This window comes from Myzus persicae, unplaced genomic scaffold, assembly GCF_001856785.1.
Source record: "Myzus persicae strain clone G006 unplaced genomic scaffold, MPER_G0061.0, whole genome shotgun sequence".
Classification (NCBI taxonomy): Eukaryota; Metazoa; Arthropoda; class Insecta; order Hemiptera; family Aphididae; genus Myzus; species Myzus persicae.
Genome location: NW_019101783.1, coordinates 763,354 through 771,766, shown reverse-complemented (window position 1 = coordinate 771,766; position 8,413 = coordinate 763,354). Strand labels below are relative to the sequence as shown.

The 8,413-nt window shown below is 30.2% G+C and overlaps 1 pseudogene; it reads right to left on the bottom strand.

Annotated features, from left to right (window-relative positions):
* Positions 1 to 201: 201 nt before the first annotated feature.
* Positions 202 to 3,055, bottom strand: LOC111030381 (annotated as a pseudogene).
* Between the last annotated feature and the right edge of the window lie 5,358 nt (positions 3,056 to 8,413).

The following is an 8,413-nucleotide window of genomic DNA, read 5'->3' as shown; positions in this document are numbered from 1 at the left end:
GTAATAACTAATTCTTAGATTAAAAAAATCACCCAAATGAATTGTTTATCTAGTTCATTTAAGTCAATAATAGTAAAATGTAATTAAACAAAAACATTTAAATCGAGTATTCAACAATAGTTATAAAATGTAGGTGTAAAAAAAACAATATATGTATAGCCAATTCAAATATTTATGTATACTAATTAGTTCTAAAATATTTTAGGCAGTTAATGACTGCTCCAGCATAAATCTGGCCATCACCATTTGATTTTCTCCCATAATTTTCCAAGTATTGGATTTGGGTTTATAACATTCTACAGTATCCTAATCGGAATGATTTTCTCCTATAACATACAATAAACCATTTAATGCAACTACTCCTGTAAAATGTAATTTAAATTCAATACATTTTCAAAAATAATTCTATCTTAAAAATATATATTATAGTCACCGATATATATTCGACACAAATGCATGTCAGCAATGAAAGTCCATACTCCATCACTTGGTCTGTAGGCTTCAACACTTTTATGAAATACTTTTCCATCATCATGACCACCAACAGCATACATTACTCCGTCTAACACTCTCCTATAACAACACCTTTGCGACATACAGCCATTTCTGCAACTGGTGTCCATGTGTTAATATTGGGATTATAACATTTAACAGATTTTAAACTTTGCTTTCCATTATAACCTCCTACCTTCACAATTTAATGACAAAATGTATTAAAAATAAATAACAAGATAGAATATTAATTTACCACATATAAAATATTGTCCACTACTCCAACACCATAATTTATTCTAGATGTAGACATTCTAGACACCTTTCTTCATTCTTGAATGCAGACATCAAAAACTTCTACTCCATCTAAAGCATCGATAATATCAAATCCACCAACCTTTCATATACAGTGTATTATTTATGTAAGCTATAAAATAAGTAATGTGTATAATGTATATGAGTATAATCAATGGTATAACTTAGAGCATAATCTTTACCTACAAATATTAATAATACTAATAAGATACCTATAAAATACCTACCTACTAGATACATTATAATAAAGGATTAAAATGTACATTTAGAATTTGTTTTTAAAGAGGTTCCTTAACTACTTCTTTTAATAGGTACTTTCTTGATACTAATGGAAAACGAACATGTTTCATTAATTTATGCAAAATGTGTTTCCTACTCTTTCTATTATGTTTTACCCAATTAATAACACATTCAAATACCTACAACATTCAATTAACAAATTATAAAATGTTATTGTAAAAGTGTATACATATATGCAAAAAAATTGTTAAGTAATCCATAACATTGAAGATTGAACCACTGGGTATCTTCCCTAATCTAATTACCCATATTATTTTTTTTACTTGTCACTCACCAAACCTACTTATTGTACAAAAACCATGTATAGATTGTAGATTTCTTCAAAAAAAAAAAAATAATAATAATCCATAACATTGAAGATTGAACATGATTAATAATGCCTACATTTTCTTCGAATGGAACATTAAGGTCATCACATGAGATTATTTGTATTAGGTACATCTTCAAAATATAAAGATAAGAACTCATCTCATCTCACCACATCTCTGAAAATAATAATAATAATAAATACAATATTAACAGATGTAATCAGAAAAATTAATTATATATATTTTGTATGAAAACACTTTCTTAATAAATGCTTTAGAACTTGACAACAATTCCATACAGTTGTGCAACTCAGCAAATGCTTTGATACCGTGACAGTTTGAAGGGTTCAGTAGAGTTCATAAGAACTCACAACTGACAACATATACCTAGTACATAGTGTAACTGTAATAGACTTGCAGCTGGTATCAAAGCCTTGGAAAATCAACAATTATAAATTATTATATAGGTATGTTTAGTATGAACTTAAATAATTTTGATATAAATTCATAACAAATCAATAATTTAAGTATACTTGAACATTTTCTTTAGTAACCATGATTTCACCAGTGTAAATAAAATCTATTAACAGTTCTAAGATCTTGGAATCGAACTCTCTTATAACAAAATTATCTTTACAACTATCTTCAAGACCAATAAACATTTGTTGGAAATATGGACTAGCTGATATTTAAACAACTTTATGCCCCAAAACTATCACACCATCATCTGTTTCTAATGCAATATCACATACAACTTTATCTCTAAAAACAAAAATGTTGTCACTAATATTTATTTTTCTACCATATAAAATCACTCACTACTCATAGCATACTTGCGTAAAGACTCCAGGACTTTAAATGCATCAACTGCATGAGAGATATTCCTATATTCTGGTTGTTTATTTTTAATTGATTTCGGTACTTGATTTGGGGAATATTCATGTTATGAATTCCTTATGGTAATGCCCTCCGCAGTATACAATTTATGTATATCCAATATCCATACTAATTAGAAATAAATAAATGTAAATCATTAAAACAGTTCTTGGACATTAATAAAATGGTAATAAGATTTTTTTTTAAAAATATTATTTTTTTAAAATTCATTGCCTTAAACTTTTTCTGAAAAAAATGATAATAGAACAGACAAAAGATATTTCATCCGAGCGAGTGTAGCCAAAAATTGTATTTCTGAAAAATATAAAAATTAAAAATACCTACTAAATAGTGACAATAATTACGTCCAATATTACATAAGTAACTCAAAAACTAATAATTATGGATTTTTTTGTATTATCGTTTTTAAAAGTATTAAAACTTTCAAATTAAAGCTCTTACGGAATACATTCACAATTACACAAACTTCGAAAAAATTAATTTTTTATTACCCAGTATTGTGTATTTTTATTCATTTACTTAAGTACCTACCCATTAACAACAATTGCACAAATAATATTTAACATGATCAAATTGGCAATATCTTATTACTCGGTTATGGCATCAATTCAAAAACATTATAAAAAAAGGAAACTGAAATTATCACAGTGACACGGTTACTAATGATAATAATAATACAAAATACGGATTTCTTAATTTTTAAACATTTTAGGGTATAAGTGCGTACTTAACATTTGTACCATTTTTCCGAATATAGTTAAGATAATTCACCAAAATATGTCCAAATGTTTAATGGGTATGGGTATACCCTCCTGGCCTGGTCTGCCCTCAAATACACGGGTTCCGCCTAAATCGACCTTTCCGTTTACCGAAAGCACAATAATATAAATTTCCTTTTTCCACAAATTTCAGTTTCTATATTTTGGTAACCCCTTACCATGTAAACAAGTGGAGTTATTAATAATTGGTATTTGGTATTGATATTTAAATAACAAAAATAATTAGGTATTCAATTTTTAATTAAATATATGATTTTATAAAAACACAATCAAGTGATATTTAATATTAAAATTACGTACATACAATTTACGACGTAAAAAACAACATCACAGTCAAACATTTATTTATTTTATTTATTTCTTATAATTATACGCTATTGATTTTACAAAAGTATATCGGCATATTTCTTCCATTTTATACTGAACAATAAATACTGGTTTTTTTTTTGTAGTTTTAAAATTTGACTTCGCGGTGTTTTTTGTTTACCGACGCTTCTTAATTTGCAATAAACGTCAGTTCCGACTTCTTCAATTAAAACATTTAACCATTGTAAAAATAGAGGGCAAATGTCGATAAAAATCAATGAAAACAATTGTTAAAAAAACCGAGCACTATTATCCAAAGTTCCGTTCGTATAAATATTATCAACTGTTCAAAAAATCTAAGATTTATATATTTTCTTTTTCATCATTGATCAATAAAAAATTTTCATTTTGTTTGGTTTTCACGTCAATCGAATTGAGTTTGTTGTGAGCATCAGCTATATTATAGTAGGATTTCGAGGCATAATTTTGCGTCGATAATCTTTCCACTCTTTTCTATTAATGGAGAAAAACCCACGGGCCACGATTGTGAACATAATATTATCTGTGATAAACTATACGTAGGTATATTATATTCGACCGTGTCTGGCACACCGGTCTACTCTTTAAGCTAAAAATGTTCCTCCCGACTCCACTCTACTTGTTGACCAAATCATATCTATAAGACCGCTCATTTCTCGTCCGCCAAGGAGACTCCCTCTCATCTCAATTCAAAATCTTAGCAGGAGTACCCCAAGGAAGTGATCTATCACCAGACCTCTACAACATTTATACAGCTGACATTCCCAACTGCGAAAATACACTGATAGCCACTTACGCCGACGACACGGCAATCCTCTCATCCCATCCTGATTCCACAACAGCATACCAAAACCTCCAAATTCATCTTGACAATATTTCACAATGGTCCACCAAATGGAGAATAAAAATCAATACAGACAAGTCCTTTCACATTCCTTTTACTTTAAGAAAAGCTGTTCTTCCTACAATCTATTTTCAAAACAATCCAATCCAAACCACAACTCAAACCAAATACTTAGGTCTAATTTTAGACAAGCGTCTAACTTGGGGCCCACACCTCAAAACTAAAAGAAAGACTCTCAACACCAGACTTCATCTACTACGACCTATCCTCAAGTCCAAACTCTCTATTGACAACAAATTACTATTATACAAATCAATGCTAAAACGTATCTGGGCATACGGCATACAAATTTGGGGATGTGCCAAGCCTTCCCAAATACGGACCATACAAGCCTTCCAGTCTATTTCCCTTCGCCTAATAACATCCGCGCCATGGTACGTCTCAAACCTCTCACTTCACAAGGATCTTAAAATTGAAACAATCTCCAAAACAGCCAAAAACTACTACAAAAAGTTACACACCAAAACAGCTAACCACACAAATCCATTGATTTCCAACTTGGCCAGTGAATTCATGCCAAATAACCCCCCACGTCGTTTAAAAAGACACTGGTGTCGTGATTCCTAAATCCCGAACTGCACTAATTGAAAAAATAAAATAAAATAAAAAAACAAAATAAAATAAAATAAAACTCTCTCCCCCAAGTTAGTGGGTATCCACACTGGTGGACCTCCCTCCTCACGCCATTCATGTTACCTACCTTTTCTTGTTATCATATTTACTTATTGTATGTATAAATTACAGATTGTAAATACTCTATTTTATCTAATAAAAAAAAAAGTTATATTATATAATATTTTAATTCTTTCAATCAGGGGTTACCCAAATATAGAAACTGAAATTCGTGGTGGCAGATAAAGAAAATATATATTATTGTACCGGCGGTAAACGGATTTGGCGGTAAACAGAAAGGTCGATTTTAGAGGAAAACGGTGACGCCCCAAAAACACAACTGAATATAACATTTAGATTTAAGAAAACAAAAAAACAATCAAAACAATTACGTATAAGCATAATAATAATTATTGTATTCACATTTCACACAGCAAGGTAATTCATTCCTATCTGAATCATATTTTTTTATACATTACAACAAAAAACTTCAATTATTTGTAGACTAGGCAAATGATAATTGATTAGAACAAAATTAAATGATAATAATTTATGCAGTTTATGTTAGTTTTAAAGAACTTGGGACATGGGTTCAGACATCAGACCGTTCCGTCGATCATTTGGACCATATCTTGGTAACTATGAAACTTATCCCGTTTTGGAAATAATGTAATTTATCTCTAATTTTGGTATCAAATTTGTATGAATAACTAATACAACTATAGGCAAAAAATATAACCTATCGACCTATTTTAGGAACTTAGTTACTGTCTGTTCCTTTTAAAATTGATTGATTATTTGATTCGTAAAGTAATACTGTTATTAAAGAATAAAGATTTAATCTATATCCGTTTGATGACATTATTAGACTCGTATTTAAATGTCATAGCCTTGATTAATGTTGGGTTTCTTAACTTAAAATACAATATGATAAAATTAAATGCATATCGATATAACTATTATAATTACCGACCCATCTATTATTATCAACATTTAGTTTTTAGAAGACCAAAAATAATCAACGAAATTACATGTAAAGCATATAATAATAATTGTATTCAAATAAATATAATGTAAGCAGTGGCATGTCCAGCATAAAATAATTGGGTAGGCCCATTTAGTTGTGTAGTTTGTTTACTCTAAATACACCGAAAAGATTTTGCTTATTAAAAAATAGCATTATGGGTAGTACATTTTTAGGTTTTCAATTTTGACCATTATACTAGCTGTATTTAGGTTTATTATTTTATTTAATAATAGGCACTTCAAAAGTAAATCATTTTTAACAATATTGATTAAATATGTACTAGGTAAATGGTACCTAGGTATAATATAATAGGAAATTTAACAGTGTTTATTCTTTATAGACATTTTTGAGATAAAAAACTTAAAAATTACAAAATTATAAAATAAATAAACAAATTATTTTCAACAATATTAACTAAATATTATGTACTGGTGTGGAACTGGTGTGCTTGTGAAATTGTTTTCTAGAAATGTTTTTGAAGGAGGTTCATTAGGTTGCTTGGATATTAAAAACTGTTTCATATTCACTGTAAACTGTTTTCTTAAAAACTAGAAATAAAATTGTAAAACTTAACCACGATTTTTCATAAAATCTATCTAAAACTGTGATGCTATAAACAACTATTATAGCTATTCACTCCTACAGTCCTACACGCCGCGCCAAATCCGATATGCTAACAATGTTTAGTGATAACTGATATAAAAAATACTGATAACAAAATATGTGATAATGTTAATAATAAATTGTATTTTACATCCGATTTCTCTTCTGCGACAATTACCTTTTTCACTATACCTTTTCTCCGGCGGCAAGTAAGAAAGCCACACGTCCTACGCTCTACCGTTGCAAACAGACATAGGTGCCGACTTCTTAATCCCTGATCGTATAATATAATAATTAGACTACTTTGTCTGTGACAAATGACAATGATTTATTGTGGTCTGGAGATTTCCGATTTCTACATGCGACAGTTTGACCGTGTTATTCATTTATTATTGTTACATATTTTTAGAGAATTGTCATAATGATGTGTGAGCAGGGCCGAACTTCCGCCTAAGCCAACTAGGCAGCCGCCTAGGGGCCCTTGTCTTCCTGGGGCCCTCAGGGAAACACACACAAAAAAAAGGTATCACATACATAAATGTGTGTATAATATAGAATATTATTGAGAGGAAGTAATTTAGAAATTAATATTATTATATTGTGTTTTAGTTTTATGGAACCGTATATAAACATAAATAAATACATTTCGTGGTGTTTATCAGTGATTGTTTCTTTCTATTCGATTATATTTATAGCCGAAACCCGTAAATAAATGTATAACCGTAAACACTAAAAATTTTTATTTCGGTGCGAGAAATATTGTTATAATATTTGTTTTATTTATTAGTATGTTGAATATATACAAATTAAAAACAGTTTTTATTAATATATATTTAAAATGGCCTTCCTTTAAAAGCTGCCTTGAGGCCCTGAGACCCTTAAGTTCGGCCCTGTGTGTGAGCATATCATTACACTAGCGGACAAGTGAACAAGTGGTCAATTACGCTCTGTGTTCGCTTCTTGTTTCCTTTGGAAATAATTAACCGTTTTTTACGTTTTTAAGCTCGTTAAGTTTATAAAAAGTGCGCGAATGACTGGTGTCGTTGTTGAGTCAGTCTTCCTAATATTTCTTCACTTAATGTTAGTTTTTTAATTCTGTTATACTACGTGAACGTGATAAGGTAAAACCTAATAAATTCACTTTATCAGTTAATTACGGCTTATCGACTAACGATAAGTAGCGGCGTCCCGCTTCTGAATTTTTCTTGATTAGAACACGGCACGTGTCAAGGCCAACACATATAGCTGCTTTTAGCGTCTGGTGTAATTTAATTGGCCTATCTACATTTTCAAAGGCGTCTTATTTTATTTTAATTAATTTTGAATATTTGCTTATTAGTTAAACTTTTAGTCGTTTAACGCAATGGCCCAAAGTAATGATCTACTTTCTACTGAGCTGAATAAGTGGACAAAAAGCATGCTCGTTGACTTCATTATTACTCAATCACTACCTACTGGGGTGAAATTGAGCGAGGAATTGTCAACATTCTTAAAAGGATCTTCTTCTAACCCTACATCGCTATCTTCTGAGAACTCATTAAATGTGGCCACTATTCTTCAATCTGTTGTCGATGAGCTCAAATCTGTAGCACTTAGTAACTCTAAGTTACATGATAAGCTAAACCGTCTCAATACGACTGCTAAGGTTACCACTTCTCCTAATTTAAACACTGGTTCAAACAATCTACCAACTACTTTACTCTCCAAGCTGAATGCGGATACTCATTCTAGACAGCCTGCAATCCAATCGACTACTAATTTATCCTCGTCCATAAAATCAAAATTTATTGTTGGCTCTCATAAAAGTGTATCCTCCAAGTTGTCTTCAGTG